The sequence below is a fragment of the Equus asinus genome, chromosome 11 (genome assembly GCF_041296235.1).
Source record: "Equus asinus isolate D_3611 breed Donkey chromosome 11, EquAss-T2T_v2, whole genome shotgun sequence".
In the NCBI taxonomy this organism is placed as follows: Eukaryota; Metazoa; Chordata; class Mammalia; order Perissodactyla; family Equidae; genus Equus; species Equus asinus.
This window is the reverse complement of record NC_091800.1, coordinates 5,472,482-5,497,981: the sequence shown is the minus strand read 5'-3', so window position 1 is coordinate 5,497,981 and position 25,500 is coordinate 5,472,482. Positions and strand designations below refer to the sequence as shown.

General features: G+C 41.3%; 1 long non-coding RNA gene across 1 annotated transcript in view; it reads right to left on the bottom strand.

The window, feature by feature from the left end:
* The window catches only part of LOC123288898 (uncharacterized), a 42,369-nt gene that overhangs the window by 5,519 nt on the left and 11,350 nt on the right, over nucleotides 1–25,500 (bottom strand). Inside the window, exons 3-5 of the long non-coding RNA XR_006532503.2 lie at nucleotides 11,163–11,315; nucleotides 9,940–10,065; nucleotides 8,011–8,525 (exon numbers count right to left, since the gene is read on the bottom strand). This is a non-coding gene — a long non-coding RNA (uncharacterized lncRNA). The remainder of the gene's footprint in view (nucleotides 1–8,010; nucleotides 8,526–9,939; nucleotides 10,066–11,162; nucleotides 11,316–25,500) is intronic.

Here is a 25,500-nt window from a genome sequence, read left to right as displayed (position 1 = left end):
TAAATTCAAAAATAAATTTAATAATTTAAAATTATGCACATTTAAAAAGCACTATGTCAAAGACCAATAATAAGCCGGGGAAACTCAGAAAAAAATAAAGGACTAAGTACCCTAATATATAAAGACTCACACAAATCCATGAGGAAATGTAGGTATGGAAGAAATACAGACAGGGGCTGGCCCTGTGGCTGAGTGCTTAAGTTCACAAACTCTGCTTTGGCGGCCCGGGGTTCACCAGTTCGGATCCTGGGCTTGGACCTACACACTGTTCATCAAGCCATGTTGAGGCGGTAATCCACGTAGAGGAACTAGAATGACTTACAAGTAGGAGATACAACTATGAGCTGGGGCTTTGGGGAGGAAAAAAAAAGAGGAAGATTGGCAACAGATGTTAGCTCAGGGCCAATCTTCCTCACCAAAAAAGCATACTTTAAAGGAGAAAGAGAACAAAGGAAATACAAATGTTTTTAAAATTGAAAAAATATCCATAACCTCACCAATATTAAGAGAAATAAAAGCATATGAAAACTACAAGAAGACACTGTTTTTTTTTTTTTAACCTATCAGATTGAAAATGTTTAGAAATCTTCCTGCAATACAGTTTTGGCAGGGTGTGGGGAAGTAGGTATTCTCGTATATCCTTGCTAGAAATATGAATTACTAATGAGAATAGCTTGGTGAGATGTATTAAGATCACGTATATAGAGAGATATGTAGGTACAGATCTACATATCTTTGGACCCAGTGATGCCCCAGGTTTCTCCTCCAGCCGTGTCATGCGTGGAGACGTGGTGTGTGCTGATAGAGAACTCCTGCCGTATGCGGTAGCATTCACAGGAGACTAGTCGATTGACTTATATAGGTCAGTGGGGCACTACACAGTATTAGAAACAATGAGATCATTCAAAATATACTGATGTGGAACAGTCTCTAAGATACTATTACTAAGTAAGTACTAAGTATTACTAAATCTCTAAGATACTTTACTAAGAGAAGTAAAACAAAAGGTGGGGAGAGTGCAGAGGCATCGTATGTGCTTGGCTATAATCTGTGAAACAACAGCAGTACTCAGCATGTACTCTGACATGTGGATTATCTGCAGAAAGATAGACAGGACGTGGTAAAAGCGGTTGCCTCTGGAGAAAGAAATTGAATAGCGAGGGGACCAGGAGCAGAGGTGACTTACTTTGCATTACACCACTTTTTGTGTGTTATGCACTTATTATCTACTCAAAAATATAATTATTTTTAAAAGAGAAAATGAGAAATTTTTCTCATGTTAAATTCCTTTAAATGGTTGAGTCTGTTTCTGCACTCTCTATTCTGTTACATTAACATATATTTCTAAGGCTACACCAATTCTATTTCACCACATATTATCCCATATTAATACAGAGTAAGGCTTGTTCCCCATACCATTGTCTTTTTGTCAGAATTTTTCCAATATGCAAAATATTTACTTTTACAGATAAATTTTAAAAGCCTTTGTCATTGTCCAAAATTATCTTGCTGATAATTTAATTGGAAATAAATGAATGTTAATTTGTAGAGAATTGATATGTTAAAAATATTGTATCTTCCCATCCAAAAATGTGGAACCTCCCTCCAATTATAAATATTTTATTTTATTTTCCTTATGTGGGTCATGATTTTCTTCATATAGGTCCCCTAATTTCTCATTAAGTTTATTCCTGTACACCTTAGATTTTGTTGATTTGGTGCATGAATCCTTGTGCATCATGTTTTTGGACATTTATTATTTGCTTATGATAGTCCAATTGATTTGGATACTTAAAAAAAAATTTAACCATTGCCTCTGCTGAATTCTAATACATCTATCATATTTTGCCTCAATTCCTTGGATTTTTCTAGTAGGCGATCATAGCATCAGCATCATCAGGAAACAGTGATGTTTCTTTTCTCTGTGACAATAATTATAACTATTAATTTGCTTATTCCCAATTGCTTTGCTTGGTATTTCAAGAGTAGTTTAAACAGTAATAATAATAATGGACCTTATTACTTATTCCTACCATTACCAGGATGCATCCAGTATCCTTCCCTTTAGCAATATATATCCACCCAAACGCCAACAACCAGCATAGGTTTAGCATAAACATCTATTAAGAAGTCAACCAAGCAAGCTCTGTGCAAGGCACAGATAAACAAGATAGGGCAAAATAAGCATGGCCCTGTCTCCATGGAGCATGTAGATTGGAAGAGGGAAACAGATCATCAACAGGTAAACAAATGCGTATTTAATTGTAGATCTAGAAATGTGCTGTGAAGGCCATGCTTAGGCAAAAAATAATGGAGGATCATGCATAGATCCTATGTAGATGGAGTGTTAGGGAAAGCAGCATGTGGAGAACAAGGGAAAGGCATTCTGGGCAGAAGGAAAAGCATGCGCAAACTCTCTAAGCAGAAATGTTGGTCAAGACCATGAAAAGGTCAGTGTAGCTAGAACAGAGGATAGAGTGTGTGAATAGAAAAGCAAGCTGAGGTGAGGTTAGAAGAAAAAGAAAGACGTGATTCACAGTCTAAGATGGGATTTAGCTCTAACAAAAAGCAAAGTTAGTCAAGTGTGCTAAGTCAGGGGATGGTTTGATGACATATAATCACAAAAAAGTTTACTCCACCTGGTGTGTTGACCTTGAATGGGAAAAGGGAGCAGGACAAGAGAAAAGAAGAGAACAGATAATGGTGGCTCAGATTGTGTAGGAGCTCTGGATACAGAAAATTTGGGGTGGGTCCAAAGCATATTTTGGAAACTCACTATGCAAGACTTTATGTAAACTAAATATGGAAGTTGAAGAGTGTGGAGTCATTAAAAAAGATGAGAGAGACTTGGAAGGAAATGGGATTGGACGGTTGAGATCAAGGAGTTCAGCTTTGAGAATGTCCAGATGGGTGGATAGGGTTGCTCACAGAAGAAGAGCCTGAGGTGAACTCATCAACATGAGACCTCTTAGCATGCAGAGGACATTTAAGCCAGGAGGGGACTGCAGACCTCAAGCTAGAGTCTGGCAAAAGTTAAGTATAAGGGTCACAAACAGTCCGGAGGGGTCTAACTTTGATTAGAAATGCAAAGGAAACAGTCCTGAGAGACGCTTAACGGAGCTGAGAAGGTGAAACGAAGAAAGGGGAAACAACAGACAGCTATGGTGTCATAAAAGCAAGTGTTCTGAGAAAAAGGGCATGACCACCTGTGTTGGATGCTATGGAGTGAGGCTGGGAGAGGAGGACCACAGTTGGATGGATCCCAGGAAAGTAACTGGCGACCTAGACAAAAGCAGGGTTAGTGTATTAATAGACGATAAGGATGCCTTGACTGTAGTTTCCTGAAACATCAGAGCTCTAACTATGATGCCTATGGTTTGAGTATAGACAATCCACATGGATTATCTTTGGCAAGCATTTAAATTTTTTCTCTTATTACCCAACATGCTTTCAGGCCAAGCAAACAAGAATCATGTTTGTATTTAGAAAGGTGTGTGTCATCACCTTCATGGAGATATAAAGCAGTAGGTGATGGTGGAAAGAACATGGACTTTGGAGTCAAGAGAAGTCACAAGAGCTCATGATTTTGCATTAAACTTTGGATTTGGAGCATGAAATAAGAGTCAGAAGCTAACGACTATTTTTATGAGAGATTTTGTGAGATCCTGAACAAAAGCAGACTTGCATTGAGGCACAGGTAACAGAATAGAGAAGAAGGTTACATGGGCCATGCCACCTCTGCTCAGAAGCTTGCATCACTAGCACCCTGATAGATTTGGCTCTCAGCTCTTAGTAGATGTCAACATGGCATGAAAGACACCATCAGGGTGGTACCAGTGAAACTCCAGCAGGAACTGGCATAGGAGAGGATGAACGTGGCAGACGCCACATGGTGAGGACAGTCAGCAGACTGGTTCATGAGCTTAACGCTGATCTTTGAAGACTTCAAAAATTGTTTGAGGCAGGAAGAACAGAGCTAGGTTGGAGGATTTGGAAAGCCCATATGAGAAAAATTTAGGTTATTTTGTTACACAAGCTGATGAGGCCTGACCATTCTTTGTTCATTTGAACTATTGTAAAAGCCTAAGTGAGGGGAGAGCAAAACATCCACCTTCGTAGATTACTCCACGCATTTAGCAAATATGCATCGAGCATCTGCTCTGGCTAGGCACTAGGAAATGGGTAGACTTAGCCCCTACCCTCCAGAAGAGAAGTTCGCAGTGGGAGAAAAGGGTGATTAAATAAACATTACAATACAAAGTAATGATAGTCTTAATTTTGCCCAGAAAAGGGAGTGACTAAAGTAGAAGGCTTCAGAGGTGAAGTAAAATTGAGGCTGGATAAACGAAAAGGCAAAGACAGGCATTCCCAAGCAAAAGGAACATGTTACACAAAGGCAGGAGGATATGGTAAAGTATGGGATTTTCTGGGCATGGCTAGCTGTTCAGGGTTGTTGAAATTGAAGGTGCACAGAAGTGGGGATTCAATGAAGGAGATTAGTTGAATCTCTGGAGGAAGAGGTTTGAGCCAGAGTGAAGGGCCTTGTGAAACATTTGTTTAAGGTAATGAGAGTCATAGAAAGTGTGTTTTGCTTTCTATGCCCATAAGTCACAGGGGCAATAACATCAGATGTGAGATTTAGGAAGAGCTCTCTGCAACAGTGTGAGGGATGGACCAGCTCTGCCCTGGTCCAGAATGAGAAAATGACGTGATGTGTCGCAATGATGATGTGGTTTGCAAAATTATTACCGAGGTGCATGAGTATTACCTCCTACTCATCTTTCCAAAGGTATATGGAAAAGATTTAACAGGTAACCTTTTCATTACCCCTGAACAATGTTTGCCTCCTGCTATATAGGCAGAACGTTTCTGTCCCCCTACCTATTTCGTATGTTGAAATCCCAACCCCCAAAGTGATGGTATTAGGACATGGGGCCTTTAGGAGGTAATTAGGTCATGAGGGTGGAGCCCTCATGAACGGGATTAGTGCCCTTATAAAAGAGACCCTGGAGAGCTATCTTGTCGCTTTCATCATGTGAGGACACAGGGAGAAGGCGGCTGTCTGTGAACAAGGTGGTGGTCCCTCCCCAGACGCTGAATCTACCAGCACCTTGATCTTGGTGCTGGTGGACTTCCAGCCTCCAGAACTGTGAGAAATTAATGTCCGTTGTTTGGAAGTCACCCAGGTCTGTGGCATTTTGTTATAGTGGTCCCAACAGACTAAAACACTCCCATAGGTGGGAGATAAAGCAATAGTCTGTCACACAACTATACCTCAACTAGACTGTACTTCATACCTATTCTTCCCAATTCTTCAGTTCCATTCATTTCCATGCGGTCAGAAAGAAGTGCTAAATAAAAACTCCGTAGCTTTTTTTAAGCGACTTTGTCCATTTTGGGATGTTGTTGACTTTTTTTCTTTTTTTTTTTTGAGGAAGATTAGCCCTGAGCTAACATCTGCTGCCAATCCTCCTCTTTTTGCTGAGGAAGACTGGCCCTGAGCTAACATCCTTGCCCATCTTCCTCTACTTTATATGTGGGATGCCTGCCACAGCATGGCTTGACAAGCAGTGCCACGTCCGCACCCTGGATACGAACTGGTGAACCCCGGGCCCCTGAAGTGGAATGTTTGCACTTAACCGCTGCACCACCGGGCCAGCCCTTGCTGACCTTTTTTATAAATAGAAGTAGCCAGTAATTGTTTTTCATATTTAGAAGGAATGTCATCATCCACAATATTATTTTCTACAAATATTAGTAATTATCATATATTTATATAGCATTTGACAATCAATCAGAAAGGCAAATTAGTGGTGCTGGTTAATGAAATGTGATAGAGGTGGGGGAATCCAGGGGAGAGAAAAATAACCTTAAATGCATTCCAACTTCCAAAAGACAGAACAACCCCAAACCTTATCCACCTACACAGTGCCTAGTTAGTTGTTGTTCTAAACACTTCCACTTTGGGTCATTGATTCATCCCAGCAACTACTGTATGAAGTAGCTACTGCAATTATTCCTATTTTACAGATTGGAAAGACAGAGGCATGGAGAGTTTAAGGAAGATTATCCAGATCATAAAGGGAGTTAATTAAAATCAAGTCGTTGGGGCTTCAGGGTCACTAATTTTAGCTGCCATATTCCATCTCTTCCCTGTGTGATTCCATGCACCATGCAGAACTCTAGGCTTCCCCGCCGTATGGGGAGAGGCGGGACAAAGGCAGGCGCAAGTTACTAAAATTTCAGCTCTGCCACTTCAGGCTTCTCCAGGTCCTACTCATCAGTTTACACTAGAGAGGATCCTCACTACACATTCTAAGTATTATCGCTGGAGGGTCAATTATCCGGTCAAATTATTTCACTCCTTAAGGAGGACCACTGGATGGTAAAAGTAATTGAAGGAATATGGTGCATTCAGTAAGTTGTGGTGCCTTGTAACCAGCACCCTGGGTGATATTCTGGAATCTGTAAGACAACCATTAAAGAATATACTCAATAAAATATTTCAATGTGAGTAATATGATGATTTATGTAAGGGCAGGTGGTCTACCAGGTAAACTGTGTACATTTAGCCAGGATCTCTCACACTAAGGAGGAAACTTCAAGTCACTGTGAAGAAATTACCATTTTCTGCAGAATCATCCTCAAAGGAAGTCCCATTTTGAGAAAGGATTTCTGCAGGTACATTCCATCTACCTTCTCTTCTGCAGGCTTCACCTGTTCTCTAAAGCGTGAAAGGACGTTTCAGACCTTCTAATAAGCGATGTGACATATGACAATCATCCCAGTAGCATGTCTGAGTTTAGATTTAGTAGCTCTTAATGACACATTTTTCAGCACTCAGTGAAAGTTTTTAAAGTAAATTATTAGCTTATTTCCTAGGGTTCAGATAATGTGTAACCACATGTGACCTTAAATTCATGTAGATTCTTGTTTAATTTAATAATTTTGTAAAAATCGGATTATTCATCCTTAGAGGTAGCTTAAGGGTGTTTTTTTTAAATTTCTGTTTATTGAAAAAAGAAAAGTAACCATAAGAAATGAGGTATTGAAATCCTAGAGAATGGATAAAAACCTAATTTGATACTTCAGCCAGACCAGTTCCTTCTCTCCATTCATTTATTCGTTTGATGATCACTTGCTGATCACCTGCTATGCTCTACAGGGGAGTCTGGGAACTCGAGGAAGGTAGAAAGAGTCCCGGTGATAAGTGCTAGGACTGAGGGGTGCACACACACTGTGCGGTGTAAAATGGCAAAGCCTCCTTACTCTTACAGGGTTGGTTGAAAGCTGGCTTTCTCAAGAAATGATGCAGGATTCAGGCTGGAGCAAAGCAGTCAACCAGTCAAATGGAGGTCACTGGGAAAGAGGGTGAAGGGCAAGAAGGAAAGAAAGAGAAGAGCCTTCCAAGCAAAAGGAACAGCACATACACAGGTAGAGGGCGGGAAGCAGATGTGCAGGTAAGGAGGCGGGTAGTGCTAAGAGGTAGACACAGACATATCAGATCGAACACCAGCAGCTCGTGCTAAGGGGTAAGACATTATAACAAAAGTGATGGAGGGTCGCCGAAGAATTTAAGCAGTAGAATGGTCTGATCAGCTTTAGCGTCGCAGTGATCACTTTGATGGCTGAGAAAAAGGTTGATCTGAGAGGAAGCAGAGACTGGACATAGGGACACCAAGAGGAATTTATTGAAGTCATTCATGCCTAAAGATCAATGACAAAGGGAGTGACGAAAAAGGGGCCTGCTTAAAAATATACTTAGGAAGCAGAATAAATGAAAGAATGAATCAGGGATGTTTATTGCATCTGTTTAACTGATTAGAAACTTTAAAAGGCAGTGACCATCTCAGTGATGGCATGAGATTTATTTTGTGTAAGTTATCGTATTTCATGGTAAATAGTCTGCATATAATTTTCTTTGCAACTGTCTTATCTCCTCTTACTCCTTCATTACGCCCAGGAAAAATGTACACTTACACACACATACGCACACACACACAAACTGACCGCTTTCTCAGCAGATATTCAGAGAGCAGGAACAGCAAAAGGCCTTTGTCCGTGGCTCCCAATATGGCAAGTCGTCCAAAAATAAAGATGCTCCAGTCCCACTCTCAAAGTTTCTGATTCAGTCCATGTATGACAGCTTTCCACTCCCAGGAGTGATGTTCCAACTGGTTAACAACTGGCACTGGCATATCCCAATGAGGGCGGGAAGGCTGAGGCGCTGCGACAGGTCCTGCAGCCCCCTCCCCACACACGCACTGGGCCACGCACTCCTCAGTTGCGAATCCTGGTGAGGACTGGGTGATGCAAAGTCTGAGAGAGAAGGCGGAGCTTCTAGTCACACAGACATGTGGAATAGCGATGAGTTACCGATCAGTATGGAAGAACTGTGGTATTGCATAATGTTGCACCAGTAGATGTGGCCTGATTACCTGTGCTCAGCACTCTGTGGAGTTAGTCACTCTCACCGGGGTCAGTGACTCACGTTGACAGTGATTTCCTGTGGGAGTTGGACACCCCTGTCAGGGAGAGAATATAGTATTATTTCCAGGAGTACATGTAGGGAGGCTGAGAAGGCACTCTAGGTGATTCTAATTTCTTTCCACCAAAACCCAGCTGCCCCCAACCTTCCAGAGATCAGGAAGGATCTCTGGCTTCCTAAACAATTGTGCCCTGAGGACAGATATTTGCCTTCCAGGCCCTATCCATCAGCCCCGCATCCTGGAAAGCGCCTGAAACTGCTTGGAAGAAAGAGACCATGTGCATCGGGCCATAGCACTGATTAGTAATGGGGGTATAGGGATCAGCCTGATGAGATGAATTTGTCAGGACAAAAATCACACTTTATGTCAAAGGCAGGGCTGGCAAAGAGACCTCGTCACGTGGGGACAGTTGAGAGATGGTGCAGGCAGAGGCAGCAGAGCCTGGAAAGCAGATCCGCAGGGTAAAATCAGATGGGTTGCCAGCCTTGAACCAGCGAGGAGCCTGCGTGCCCCTCCTGGTGAGCAGGAAGCCGCTGAGTCATTCGCCACAGCTGCGCTGTGACCTGGGCTGACCTTCAGGCTGGGTCAGTGGGCAGATACCCTGACTCAGAGACATTCCATTTTAGGGTTGAGCCTCAGGTTGCCGCAGCGTGTATAGATGGTGGTGTTAGCACTTGACAGCAACAACCTAAAATTTTCTAAATGTTCACTGCTTGTCTAAGTGTGGACAAAAGATGACATGTCTCTCTTACTTTTGCTATATTTTTATGACTATAACCATGACATTACGGTGTACTCACGAAGAGCAAATGGTGATTTAAAAATGTCTCACTTTAAAAAATCATCCTTTCTATTGTGAGAGTATACATATTTAATTCTAGATGGGAAGTAATTTCAGTGTAATCCTTACAGGAACCAAGCATCCTAGGTCTTAACAACTTATTCACTGTTTCTCTTCTGACACCTTGTGCTTCCGGGTACCCACTTCTTTCTCCAGAGTTAAAAGACCTAACAGACAGAATCTCCGGTGTTCACAAAAGGCCTCTCATAAGAGGACGAGGGAGGGAGAAGATGAGAGCTCCCACAGTCCCTCACTCTTGCCACCTAAAGGAGCCCTGCCCTTCCCAGACTTGTGATGGAGGAGGAGAGCAGAGCCAATTGGAAAGGAACTATAAATTTGAATCTCTTTTTTAAATAAATATTTTATCTGAGGATAGTTATAGATTTACAAAAAAACTTGCAAAGACACAAAGAATTTCCACATACCCCACACCCAGTTTCATTATTATTAACATTTCTATTACTGTGCTATATTTGTCACTACGGTCAGGTGTTTTGCGGAAGGTCTCTCAATTTGTATGTGTCTGACGCTCCTCTCATGGTGAGACTGGCATTATGGGGTTTGGGAGGAAGACCCCAGAGAGAGAGTGAAGTGCCCTTCTCTTCATACCTTATCAAGGATGCATGGTGTCAACGTGACTTCTCACTGCTGGTGTCAACTTGAACACCTGGCTGAGGTCATGCGTGTCAGGTTTCTCCACTGTGTGGTTACTCTTCCCAGCCTTTTCTCACTGCACTTCTTGGAAGGAAGCCACCATGCACAGCCCATACACAGGGGGTGAGGAGACAGAGTATTTGCATAAATTACATGAAATTATTCTGCACAGATTATGTATTCTCTTCATTTATTTGTTTATTCAATCAATCATTAATCTATATTAGTATGCACACATGGATAGTTATTCTGAAATTTGAGTTATGATCCAGTATTATGTTTTTAGCTGCTCAAATTGCCCCAGATTTTGCCACTGGAGCTCTTTCAATTGGTTTCTGTGTCCCTTGGACATAACCCCATCATTGCCAAGTGGATTTTTTGCTTTCAGTTTTTTTAAGCACTTCCCTCCTTACTGGCACTACAAGATGCCCTGGGCTCATCCTCAATATTTTCTGCCTCAGCCCTAGAATCAGCTATTTCTGCAAAGGGCTCAGGTTCCTTTGGTTGGAGAACGGTATTAGAAGTCAGGATCCAGGCACCAGGTGAGCTCATGACTAATGGGATGGCATTGCTTCTAGACCCCCTCAGCTGACAAAACAAGGAAATATAGATTCAGGTATATACATTTTCAGAGTTGCTTTTTATTACCTTCTCCATTCTACCTCCTTACTAACTATCAGATTTCCTCCACCCTAAAGGCAGTGGCTGGGGGTGGGTGGAAAGCACGTGGGACAACAAACTGGTACCTGTCAAATATTTCTACTAATCAGAACCCACGCTGGGCTTGGCAAGGCAAAGTGTGGAGGTTTCAAGAATTAGTCCTCAGAGGTTTCATAAATTGAAACATTTAAGATTAAGACAGCTCAGGGACCGGCCCTGTGGCTGAGAGGTTGGGTTCGAGCCCTCCACTTTGGGGGCCCAGGGTTTCGCCAGTTTGGATCCTGGGCACGGACATGGTGCCACTCATCGGGCCATGCTGGGGCAGCGTCCCACATAGCACAACCAGAGGCACTCATAACTAGAATATACAGCTGTGTACTGGGGGGGGGCTTTGGGGAGAAGAATAAAAAAGTAAAAAGATGGGCAAAAGTTTGTTAGTTCAGGTGCCAATCTTTAAAAGAAAAAAAAAAGATGAAAACAGCTCAACTATGTCCTCGGGAAGGATTTTTCTTACGAACCTTTGTTCCAACTTTAGGCTGGTGACCTCCACGGCACCCTGCGGAGGTGACAGCTACGTATATTCTAACAATCTCCTTTTATGTTTGCTTCATCATCTGTCAAAGGCAGACCTCAGGCGTACATCCTGCTTTCTGTGAAGCTGGACCCAGGGCCTAGCACATTGTAAATAATCAAGAGACAGTAGATGAACAAATAAATGAGTGAATGAGTAAATACACCACTGAATTGTTATCTCTGAGTGATAATACGTCATTAATAGAGTACTCTGGTAAATGGTTCTTAGAGGTATATTCACAACTTATAAATGCCCTCAGAAACTTCGTCACCACAGTTTTAGGAGGCTGGGGGAGGAGCCCAAACTAGGGTTTCTCAGCCTCAGGGCTCACTTGAGGGCACATGAAAAACAGAGGGTCAGGCCTCTCATGGGTGTCACAATGGAGACAGATCAGGGCCACACTCTTGGTTCCTCCCATTGCCACCCATTCAGAACCCAGGAGCTCCAAGAAAGGTGGCAACGTGGGCTTTTCAGCATCCCCCTCTGTGTCTTTCTCCAGATCTGCTCCTGTGCCATAGCGATTGATGACATGTACAGTCAGGTCATTTTTTGCTATGAAATCTCCTTGTTCAAATTGCAAACATCAGTTCTCATTTTACATTTATTTTTCCTGAGGAAGATTTGCCCTGAGCTAACACCTGTTGCCAATCTTCCTCTTTTTGCTTGAGGAAGCTTTGCCTGGAGCTAACATCTGTGCCAGTCTTCCTCTATTTTGTGTAGGGGTCCCAGCCACAGCATGGCTGCCTACAAGTAGTGAAGATCCATTGCCTTTTCTAGGTCCCTTGCCGGGAGCCAAACCTAGGCTGCCAAAGCACAGCACGCCGAGCTTAACCACTAGGCCGCGGGGTTGACCCCTCATTTTACTATTTATGTAAGATCCAAACTGGTTTTGCAAGATGACTTGACTTTAAAGTGTGATGATATCAGTTGTTTCCCAATTTGTAAAGTGATCCGAAGTGACGCATGGATCCTGTGCAGCAGAGCCTTTGGTCATATTGCAGGAGGAGACGATGGCGGGCATCTTTACCAGGACTTTTAAACTGAGCTCTGAGCTGCTGCGGAAAGCTCACCCATCTCCTCCAGATGATGTGCCTTGCCCCTTCTCAGTGTGGCCTCTCCCTGTCGTTCCAGGAGCACTGGGAGTTTCCTCAGCAGCCAGGACGGTGTGTGCTCCCAGTGCCAGCAGGCGCTCTATGGCTTGAGCTCTGAGACCCTTGGATGGATTCTTTTTTTCTTCCAGCAGGCCCGCCAGTTGCCAGTGCTTTATTTCCGACCTCCAGCAGTCAAAATGTGGGGTTTTGGAGAAAATACAATGCTGTTGTGACACTAACCCAAATAAGTGATTATTCTGGGTTGCAGTTGTGCCACCTTTGTGCCCTAAGACCCCTGAACAACTGTGGCATCTGAGAATGGTCCCCTTTGCCTCTTTCTCACCGGACAGCTTGGGCGGTCTGCTCACACTGTCCTCTCCCCGACCCGTCTCCAGCCCCTCTCGGGCAGGCTGCAGCTGCGAACACTTTTTGTCTGCAGTGCCCTCCCTGAAAATAGCTATCTCTGCTGTGACTAAGGCATTTCCATCTTCTTCTCAGCAGCGCCCTTGTTTGATTGACTGTTGGGCCTGCAAGTTATTTTGAATCTGGGTTATTTCTATTTCTGATGTAAGACGCCAGTGGCTGCATCTTTGCTCAAACCACTCTTTTTATTTGATAATTTATACTAAGGCAGGAAACTGTTTGGTTGGTTGGGAAGCCTAGACTCTTTTTTTTTTTTTTTTTTTTTTTTTCAGAAATATTGATGGTCAGAACCCAACACAGGGCGTTTCCCCCTGGTATTAAATTACACTGCTGGGAGTCATAACATGTCAACACCTTTGTGTCTAGCGCTCTCAGGGGAATCTTTTTTAGGATTCTTTTTCTAGAGGACGAAGAACACCGCATCACCTCAAGTTCGTTTAGTAATCATTCTGTGAGTGGCTCCAAAAGGTGAAGGGATGTTTCATGGCAATAAAGATATTGCGTGGAGAGGTTTGAAATTAAGGACTACAGTGAAGGTGATGAGTTGGTTTTCTTAGAGACTAGGGTTTGATAAATTGGGTTATTCAAACTGCACAGAAATTTAATTCAATGACATCGTAAGCTTAAACTATAAGGAAACAGATGACATAAGAGTCCAGAGAGAAGTGACTACAGACAAAGCAAAGGGAATATTGGGTTAGTTACATTTCACCTGTGCAGTTTGCACGTGAGGTGAAAATTATAAATATCTTCCCCGTTTTTCAATGTAAAATATTTACTTCAACTTTGAATAGTTTTATAGTCTTTCTTGAAATGACTTACTTTAAAATCATAAAAATGAATAAAAATTAACTGGCAAGGAAATAGTTTAAAGATTATTAAAATATGTGATTAGAACAATGGTGCTGAAATTTCCACAGTCATAAAACTGTCCTCCCAGTAATAATTATAGATAAGTGCTTAATTAAAAGCAATATCATCCTAAAAAACAATTTCTAAACCTCTCTAATACTTACATTTTACTATTGGAGTATAATATATATTTGTAAAGACAAAGTAGAAAGTTTTACAAAAAATATGCTGTATGTATTCTATACATGAATGGTTATACCATGAAGGTACTCTATGATGAGGGGACGAATTGCAAGGCTAGAAGTAACATGTAATTAAAAATGTTTGTATACTTAACATATTTAAATAAATTGTCCCTCAACCTATCACTCTTACCAAATTGCCTACATGCTAAATATATGAAGCATATTCAGTGAAATTACCTGTTAAATTTGGAGTACAAATATAATCAATTATGTCTGGCTTTGGTCTGGTATAGTTTATGTGCATATAATTTATTCAGATTTGCCTACAAGTAGCAAAATATTAAATCAACACCTAGTGAAAAACTCACTTCAGCCTGGCAACTAGCTCTCCAATAATTTATGTAGGCTATATGTATTAGGAATAGAGAAAACAGGCACCATATGTCACTATCTCATCTTTGAAGCTCCTCCCTCAAAAGATGTGTGTAAGCAAACTTTTTAAAATAAACTTTTGATGTTAGAATAGTTTCAGTTCACAGAAACGGCGCAAAGCAAGTGCAGAGTTCCCACAGGCCTCGCACGCAGGGTCCCCTATTGTCATCCCCACACATTACTCTGTGTGTCACAACTAAGGACACAATATCCACACATTATTATTAACTAGAGTCATACTTTAGTCGATATCCTTAGTTTCTCCTGCTATCCTTTTTCTGTCCCATTCAGGACACCACATTATATGTAGTTGTCACGTCTCTTTAGGCCCCTCTAGACCATGACAGCTTCTCAGACATTTCTTGTTTGGATGTCCGTGAGGGTTTGGGGCAGCGTGGTCAGGTGCTTTGTAGACTGTCCCTCTATTCAGATGCGTCTGATGGTTTCCTCACGCTGAGAAGTGTGTTTCGGGGCGGAAGACCACAGAGGTGAAGTGCCCTCCTTATCACAGCGTGTCAAGGGTACCTGCTAGCAATATGGCTTATTACTATTGATGTAGTAATAAGGGGGTGTTTGTCAGGTTTTTTTCTGCCGTAAGTTTACTCTATTTCCCCATTTCCCTATTGTATTCTTTTACTCTTTGGAAAAATGTCACCTCGCAGCCCACACTTGGGGGAGGGAGGGTTATACTCAGCCTCCTTAAGAGGGGAGTATCTGCATAAAGTATTTAAAATTCTTCTGTATAGAATATTTGTCTACTGTCATATATTTATTTATACAATCTTTAATTTGTATGAACAGGGACTCATGGGTATTTATTTTAGACTTTGAGTTATAATGTAATACTGTGTTATTCATTTTCTTGCTCAAATTGGAACCTAAGATTGTGACCCCAGTTACAATGTGTGGGATTTTCCCTCACACACCAAGCAATTCTCAGACAGTGGCTGCGTGTCCTACAATTCAACTCAATTCTGACACTATCTGCTTGGAGGTATCATCAGATCCCACAGGTTAAGGGCTCAGTCCCACAAGACTGCCACCTCACTTTCGGATGCCTATCACAAATTCACGTTGTCACCTGTGCTTCTGACCCACTGGTTAAAGATGACAGGTTCCTACAGCCCCCTCCTTGGGTTCAATTAATTTGCTAAATGGCTCACAGAACTCAGAGAAACATTTTACTTACTAGATTAATAGTTTGTTATAAAAGGATGTAACTCAGGAAGAGCCGATGAAACAGATGCATAGAGCAAGGTATGGGGAAAAGATGGGGAGCTTCCATGTCCTCTTTGGGCACACCACTCTCCCCAAAACCCCATGTGTTCACCAACCTGGAAGCCCTTCAAACCCTGTCCTTGTGGTTTTTATGGAGGCTTCATTAGGTAATCATGATTGATTAAATCTCTGGCCATTGGTGATTGAGTTCAATCTCTAGCCCCTCTCCCCTTTCCTGAGGTGGGGGTGGGGGATGGGACTGAAAGTTCCAAGTCTCTAATCACCTGGTTGGCTCCCCTGCCAACCAGTCCCCATCCTTAGGTACTTTCCAAAAGTTGCATCATTAACATAACAAAAGACACCTTTATTCCTCTCATCACAGGAAATTTCAAGGGTTTTAGGATGAAGACCAAATATATATTTCTTACTATAAATCACAATGTCAGAGAACCAAAATATTTTATTCATTTTATTTCATAGCTATGGGTTTGTTTTTATTTGCTGATCACACCCATTTTCCTAACCTTAACCAATATGGACAAACAAATGTCTAAAGACATTTTTAAGAATCTAGTCAGGATTCATCGTTTATTCATTTTGTTACAATTAAGCCTTCTGGATCCCAAGCACATGATGGGTTTCAGGGCATGCCACCCAAAGATGTGCCACTCTGGTGTGTGGATTATTTCGAGCTGAAGACAACAAAGGCTTAGAAGACTCAGGAATACCATTTGCTCTTCCCCTAAACTGCCTAAAAGAGTTTAACATAGAAGGCCTATTCCAGGAAGGAGCTAATACCATAAGCTAGCTATAGTATAATGTAAAATAGGTGTGATAGAAAGGCACCGGGAGCCCATTTTTGGCCCAGCAAAAGTTATTTAGCAAACATTTGCATTTCCATCTCCATGTAAGTTGTCTTCCTCCCCTCTGAAATCCCAAACCACTAGCCTCAACATTCTGCTTTGCCTTTAGCTAAAGATAATATTTAAGGTGGCAGCTTTCACCAGATGACCAAGTTACTTAGCTTTCCTGGGTTTCTCCTATGTACACATGTTATAAAGCTTTGTTTGATTTTCTCCTGTTATTCTGTCTCATGTGAATTTAATTTGTAGCCAAGCCAAGAGGACCTAGAGCATAGAGGATTTGTCTTCCTCCCCTGCACACGCTATTATGTGAAAATTACAAGATGAACTATAGAAACAATTTCTTTAGTGCTGAAATCTCTAGAAACAACATTTAGACATTAATTTTACCCAATACTTTAAATTTATGACTGCCTTTCCTATACTTTATAACTTATTCTTAGTTGTTCCAGAAAAGAAGTGGTTATCTGTAGCTTATTTATGTGGGTAAAACTTTCAAGAGAAATTGGTTGCTAAACTGATAGCCAGGTTTTTTTGAAAAAAAATTTACCACATGAAGAACAAAATAGTTTTATAACAGATGTCTGTGTTAAATAATAAAATCATATGGTGGGGCTTTGGGGAAATTCCACTTTCAGGTATTATAGAATAGCTTGGGGGAAGAATATGCTCCTTACGAGAGAAGGAAAATTTTAAAAATTGGATAAAATGCACACAAGTAAATCTGTTTAAAACCATGGAAGAGCTACTGAGTCCAGCATGACTAAAGGGAGTAAGATTCCAGAGACGAGGACACAACTAAGAGGATGGCTGACTGACATTCTACACACTTTTATTCAGGAGGCATTTGCCCACTCTAGGTAAAGAGAAGAGGTGAAAATGCCGAATTTTCCCTGGCAGAGGACTGCTACCGAGCACAGTGGGACCAGCAGAGTTTTAGGTGATCCAATGAAGCTGGAGACACAAATTTGGAGACGTGAGGAGCCAACATGTCAGGGAGAAGGAGGGTCAAGAATGAGCCTGCTGCAGTTTTTGTGTTTTTTTGCCCTAAAGATAGTTGAGAAATTCTGAAGCATCAAGGTTAAAAAGCTAAGCAGAGAACGTTTGAAAAGCAGAACAGAGATCTCAACAGTGCAGATTTAATGACAGTAGAGGACTCACCAGGAGAAGGGACCCCTAGTAAATTCACCAGCCTCTGAGTTGGAAGCCTTTAGAAGGTTCCATCCAGAAGCAAGATCAAGTCAGAAGTAGAAGAAATCTTTTACATCTATAGTTCAGTTGGGAGTTAGTTTCAGCTTTAACTGAGTTAAATAAAAATGATCATCTCCTACTCAAACTACCTTGCAAAGAAAAGAGTGAATGTTCTCTGGAGAAAAAAAAAAATCGGGAGACTCTAAAAGTTTTAAACACACTGTTTGACATGAAATCAAAAATTTCTAGAAACTGTGAGAAAGAGAGCCATATGACTGAATCTAAGAGAAAAATCAAGCAAAAGAAATAAACATAATGATTCAGACATTGGAGTTGGAGACAAGTCCTTTAAAATATTTCTGGTTTCTATATAGAGAAAAAAGAAATACAGAGAAGTAAATCAAGGTTATAAAATATTGGTATTTATAGCAAGGTGATAGAAATTCTAGAAATGAAAAAACAAAATAACTGGATTTAATAAGTTAGTAGTTACATTTAACAAAACAAGAGAAAATTAATGCTGTGGGACAGATTGATAGAAAATATCTAAACTAAATAATAGAGAGGAAAATTTTAAAAATTGTGCAAGAGATACATGAGATACAATGAAGTGTTCTAATATGGGTGTAATTGTTATAGGGATAAATACTGAGAATTCTCCCAAAGTGATTAATGACATCAACTTATAGATTCAAGAAGCGCAGAGATCCTATACAGAGTAAACACAAGAGAGGTACACTGAGGCAGATTGTAGTGAAGGTACTGAAAGCCAAAGAAGACGCGGTGAAGCCAGGTGCCTGAGGGTTACTGTGGACCTACAGTGAGAACATGACTGCCTTTGACCTTGCTCCCAACACAGACATAGAGGAATCTTGTCAATTTGCTGTTTTCTTGTTTAACTTGAGAGGTGACTCAGGGGTCATGAAGACTTGTGAGCTTGTTTTGCAGAGGAAAGAGAATGTCTCTGGGGAGGTTTTGATCACTGGATGGCTGGCCCCCAGCAGGCTTGAATCCAAAGTCAGATTGCCCAGGGGCTTATTGGGAGTAGCCCCTTTGTTTCTCCAAAGCTCCTCCTGCCAAACCCCTTAGCTCTATAAAGCCTCCTGCCTTCTACTCTTGTTAAGGCAATTTGAAAGAACCTATTCTCTTGCCTTCTCATTTTGACCACCTAGAATAAACCTTTCTCCATCTCTAAGCATCGATGTCTCTGTGTGTTTGGCTTACTGCACATCAGGCACACAAACTGGAGGTTAACAGGTTTGGTTTCAAAAGTAGGAAAAATTTTAAAGCAGACAGAAAAGAAGACACAGCTTCTTTAAAGCAAATAATAAAACTGCAGGAAGACTTCCCTTTCAGCAATTTAAAAACAGTCAATATCTTTAAGTGCTGAAATAAAATAACTTCTAATCTAGAATTTTATATCCACCAAAAAAATATGTCAAAAATGGAGGTGAAATAAAGACAATTTCAGACAAACCAAAATGGAGAGACTAGACCTGCCTTAAAATGCCAAAATGAATCTTCAGGAAGAAAAGAATTTGCCCCAAATGGAAAAGTGGAAATGCAAGAATGAATGAGTAGTAATGGAGAGAGTAAGTATGTGGATGAATACAAACTTTTACCCTGCAAAGAATAATAAAATAATAATGTCTTCTGTGGTTAAAAAAATAGAAGTTGAAATGCAAAATAACAATAATATAAAAGATGGGGGGTCGGCCTGGTGGCGCAGTGGTTAGGTTTGCACGTTCTGCTTCAGCGGCCCAGGGTTCACCATTTTGGATCCTGGGCATGGACCTACCTACTGCTTATCCAGCTGTGCTGTGGTGGCATCCCACGTAGAAGAACTAGAAGGACTGATAACTAGGATATACAGTTACCTACTGGGGCTTTGGGGAGAGAAAGAAAAAAGAGTAAGATTGGCAATGGATGTTAGCTTAGGGCCAATCGTCCTTAAAAAAAAAAATTAAAATGGTCAGAGGAAGGTAAAGGGTATTAAATTCTATGACGTGGTAAAGAGTCAAAGATGCATTATGTAATCTCTACTCTGATAAAATATTAATCTTGAGGAATAATAAAAGAAAGTATAAATAACAACTTAATAGAAGGGAAAGGAATATTAAGAAATAGGTAGTCGATTCACACAAAGGAAAAAAGAAAGAGAGAAAAGGAAATAACAAAAATAAAAGTGGGTCAAATGGAAAAAATGAAAAGATGATACATATAACCCAAATATATCAGCAATTGGATTAAATGTGAAAAGGCTAAATACAACAATTAAAAGTCCAAGATTCTTAGACTAGATTAAAAAATAAAATCTAACTATATTTGCTTATAGCAGAATCACTGTAATAGCTGCACACAAAAGTTTAAAAGAATGGAAAAAGGATGTATCACGGAATCGCTAACTAAAGGAAAGCTCATGTACCAGTGTACTATCAGGCAAAGTAGACTTTCAGTAGGGGCATAAATAGAGATAAAGAAGCATATTTTATTATGATAAGCAGTAAAATATAATTGTAAATCTCTATGTATCGATTAATATTTTAAATATATAAAATATAAATAATATGAATAAATAATAATTGATGTAAATAAAATAAAGAACAAAATAAATAAATAGCAGGTAAAGATAGATGAAAATGGAAAGAGATACAAGCAAGTCTACAATCACACGGGCAGAGTTTAACATACTTCTCTTTTTTTTTCTTTTGAGGAAGATTAGCCCTGAGCTATCATCTGCTGCCAATCCTCCTCTTTTTGCTGAGGAAGACTGGCCCTGAGCTAACATCTGTACCCATCTTCCTATACTTTTTATATGTGGGACGCCTACCACAGCATGGCTTGTCAGGTGCTGCCATGTCTGCACCTGGGATCTGAACTGGTGAACCCTGGGCCACCGAAGCAGAACATGCTGTGCCACCAGGCAGGCCCCTAACATACTTGTCTTAATAGGTGATTAAAAAGCAGACAAAAAAACTGGACAACATTAATAAATTCGGACTAGTGTAATGTATAGAATACTACAACTAACAATGACAGAATAAAACTTCTTTTCTAAAGCTAGTGTAAATTTACCAAAATTGATCATATGCTGAGTCATAAAACAAATATTAATAAATTTTAAAAGATTTAAATAATTCAGGGTGTGTTTTCTCCCCACATGGTAACTAAGGTAGAAGTCAATAATAGAATGAGAAATATAGTATCTCTAATTGTTTGGAGAGTAAGGAAAAAACTTCTAAATGGCTCCTATGTCAAGATAGAATTCAAAATGGAAATTAGAAAATATTTTTAACTGATAATATGCATATCACCACATGTGAGATACAGATAAAGGGAAATATTTAGTCTTAAGAATACTTAGAAATATATAGCCCTGAAGAAATATAATAGAAAAAGGAGAAAGACTGAAAATCAGTAACCTAGCTCCCATTTGAAGAACTTAGAAAAAGAACGTTAAATCACCTCCAAAGAAAGAAGCCATATACGTAAGAGAAGAAATCAATCAAGTAGAAAACAAGTACATAATGAGAAAATCAGCAGAGCCAAATAATGATTTTAAGTGAATGATAAAATGGATAAATCCTAGTGAAATTTACCAATTAAAACAGAGAGAAAGAATAAATAACAATTACCAGGAATAAGAAAGAAGACATCACTACAGATTCTATAAATATTAAAAAGATAATAAAAGCATTTTAGAGGAAATGGACAAATTCTTTCAAAAACACAGCTAATTAGCCTCAAATCTGCCTAGAAAGAAAAAAATTGTGCAGGGACAACAGAAAGTACCTCCAAGACCTTGGTCACAAGAAGGTAGTTAATGTCAACCAAGAAAGGATTGAAATCAGGGGAATGTAGTGTGAAGGAATTGGATCATTTTGAGGATTGGTGTCATCAGTTTCCTGAAGAAGCTTTAATAAAATGGATTGTGAGAGTAAGCAATGGGGGCTGTGTCTTTGGTTTCGAAAGGTGCAGAGTGGAAGAGCATTTGGGTTGATGTAGGACCATACAGCTCACTATTCATCACTCACGGATGGGCTGTTCAGGATCCAGACACACAGGAAGTCATTCCCCAGGGAACAGTCAGTGTGGTGGACTGGATAACACTCTAAAGTGTGTCTATCCTGAGCAAGGAGACTGCCCAACTCCCCCTATGAATGTCAAATGGAACACCCCGGATGAAGCAGCTGATATGCTTCCTATACGAGCCATGTGGTACTGGCTTTATGATGACCCGGATATTCACCCGCTGAATACGCCCGGTACCAAGGTTATGGTAAATGCTGTGTTAAGGGGATTCCTGTTGCATTAGCACCCCGTGTAACTTTACTGCTACAAAATCAAACAGTTTGAGAAGGCTTATCAGATTTGCTATCTTAGTTTCCCCATATTGGTCTTACTGATACCAAGAACATTACAGTAATTAAGAAAATAGGAGAGACAAAGGGGAGAGTTAAGGGACTCGATCCAGCAGAGTGGAAGTCTGTAGACAGTTATTGAAAAATGGGATGAATGAAGTAAACATTGATGGAATTGAAATTGATGCAGTGCTACCAGAAACTGAGTGATCCAATGGAACTCCTAGTTGATGTCCCAACTCTATTAACCTGGGTTTGGAGGAATTTAAGTCAGAAAGCAAAGATTGTGATGAGAAAACTGATTAGGAATTCTCTGGGGCAATGTTTAGGAAGATTAATCAAAGAAAAGGTCAATGTAGAGGCAGGGTCTTCCGGTGCCACCCCCAACTGCAGACACAAGGCCATATGCACTCGTGTGAGTACAACGGCCAGAGGGAGGGGAAGAAAATTTTCTGGGACTCCTTGATATAGCAGCCCAGTGCGATGTGATTCCAAAACCTATAGGTGAAGTCTCAATGCGGGCTAAGGTTGGATTGGGAGGATATAGAGATGCAACAGTTGATGGGATTAAGGTGAAAGTCTGGGTGAAAACTGGGGGTTTTGAACAGATTTTGTGTGAGGCGGTTGCATCTGCTTTACCTGAGTGTATTATTGGGATGGATATTATGTCTGAATGGGGATTGCTTCCTTTACCTAATATTGTAAAACAGAAGGTACCTAAGTCCACCCTCAGGGCAGTTTTTTTTTTTCCCCCCTGGGAAAGATTCACCCTGAGCTAACATCTGTTGCCAATCTTCCTTTTTTATTTTTTTCCTCCCCAAAGCCACAGTACGTAGTTGTATATTCTCCGTGTAAGCCCTTCTAAGTTCTTCTATGTGAGCCACTGCTACTGCATGGCTGCTGACTAACACAAAGGGTGTAGTTCCATGCCCAGGAATCAAACCTGGGCCCCTCAAGGGGAGTGTGCCAACTTTAACCACTGGGCCGTCAGGGCTGGCTCCCTCAGAGCAGTTTTAACTGGGCATGCTGAGTGGGAACCACTAGAATTGCCCAAGCCACACAAGAGGTTAACTTAAGACAATATAGACTACTTAGTGGATAATTAATTAATATTTAATTAATGGCATGCTAGAAGCTAGAGTGCTAGTACCATTGACCACAGTAGCCCTGTGCAGCCTGTGGAAAAGGTGGATGGCTCATGGAGACTAACGGTAGACTATCGGAGCTTAAATAAGGTCGTACTGCCCAAAGCCTCAGCCGTTCTGGACGTGGTTTCAATCAGAAAGAAAACCGCCTAAAGGCAAATGGTTTCTTTATTTGGATCTTGGAAAAGAGCCAACCATAGTTTGCCTTTAGGTGGGAAGGATCCCAATTTCCTTTTACTGTGCTGCCACAGGGCCATCTGAACTCAGCGCCATATTGTCACGGTTTGCTCAGAAGGAATTTGGACTTGATGCAGGTCTCCAGTGTAATAATGCACTCTATTGATGACACTCTGATACATCAGAAACTGAAGAGCAGGCTAGGACTGATTTGAATGCAGTGGTGACGCACAGGGCCAACTGGGGCTAGTTAATAATCCCAGCCAAGGTCCAAGGGCCTGCACAGGGTAGAATCCTTAGGAGTCACCTGAGCAGGAGCCATCCAGGATATTCCACAGGTGACTAAGAATAAACTGCTGTCATAACCCACCCCTAGGACCAAACAAGAAGCCCAGAGTTTTGTTGGTTTATTTGGGTTTTGGAGAATGTTTATTCCACATCTGGGAAAATTGCTAGCTCCCATCTATAAGACTATCAGAAAGAAAGCTATATTTGAGTGGGGACTGAACAAAAGCGGGCCATGTCTGAGTGACAAAAGGTGGTAGCTCTCCTAACATCTTTGGGCCCTTATGACTCCCTCTCAGATAGGATTTTGGAAGTGTCTGCTACCTGTATTCATGAAGACTGGAGCTTACAGTAAAAACCCATGAGCACTTCCCAGTGGTGACCATTGGGATTTGGGATCAGAAAATTCCAAGGTGCTGCCATCCAGTACCCACCATTTGAGAGACAATTATATTCTGCTATTGGGCACTGAGACTGCCTCAATGACTGAAGGACGTAAAATAATCATGAAACCTGAGATACCCATAATGACTTGGGTGATGTTGAAGAAACACTCTAATAAAGAAGGCAGTGGCTAGAAGAGTTCTATAATAAAATGGAAATGATTTATACAGGAGCATGCTGCCTGGGGGAATGCAAGGCGGCAACCACTGCATCCATGAGCTGGTAGCCTCTTTTCCTCCAAGACCAATTTTGGAGCCACCTGAGGAGGTGCCGGGACCATGTGCCACATGGAGAGTGCCCTATGAACAGCCCTCAACTGAACAACAAGGAGCTGCTTGGTTTACGAACGGCAGTTCTAAGATGAATGGACAATACCCTGTTTGGAAAGCTGCCACATTAAGACCAGCAGATGGCAAGACTTAGATGGAAGAAGGTAAAAACGAATCAGCTCAGCGGACTGAACCGCATGCTGTTTTCCTAGCAGTGATGGAAGAATTGAACAGGGGCTTTGACCAGAGGCCCCTGTTTGGATTTTTACTGACTCAGGGGCAGTAGCCAATGGCCTGGCCCTGTGATCAGGTAGATGGGCAACAGAAAACTGGACCATTATAGGGATGGATATATGGAGTGTGGTCCTATGGAAATCACTCTGGGAATTTAAAGGGTGCATTAAAGCAAGACAAGTTGATACCCACAAGAAGAACTCGCTTTCCAGGTTTTGATGGTGATTGGAACCACCAAGTGGACTTTTTAATGCAACTCCCTTGAAATGGCCACCTGGGTCTGTGAAATAAGTGGACATGGGGGTTGCAGCCATTGTGCAGAGATGTGCTGAATCTAGACATATTCCTCTTGCACCCTCTGAGGTACAACATGACAGGAAGAATTGTTCTGTCTGCCAGCAAAAGAGACAGAGACTGCACATGGCTATGTGGCAGATTCCCTGGTGGCAAGACACTGGACATGGCTGGCAAGTGAGATTGTTGCTGGTAGCCATAGGGGGCTACAAATGGGTCCTAACAGGAATAGACACTTACTCTGGACTGGGCTTTGCATACCCGGTAGTATATACAAATGCTCAAAATACTATTAAAGGATTGGAAAAGAAAACACTATACCAACTTGGAACCCACAGTTTCATTTCTTCTAACCAAGGGGCATGCTCCACAGCCCATAGTGCCCAATAATGGACCAAGAGATAGCACATCAAATGGATATATCATGTTGCATATCATCCTCAGAGTAATGGTTTGATAGAGAATTGGAATGGACAATTGAAACATTTGCTATCTAAAATGGGGGGAGATAAAGGCATGAGGGGCTGGCTTGCACACCTTCAAGTGTGTGTACTCACACTCAGCATGAGAGAGGTTAAGGGAGGGTCCCCACTGGATAGATTCCTGTGCTTTTCTGGGGGATCTGGGGAAGAGGGGGTGGGGAGGATGATGATTTGACCTAACAATTCTTCCCCAAATCACCACAACTACCTTTTTCCTACCTGATGCAGTGGTCCCAGGACCAGGGATGCAACTGCAGGTGCTGGAAGCAGAGATGACGCCTAAGCAAGAAACCGTAGCTATAACTTTAAATCTTTACGTTAGAATTCCTGAGGGCC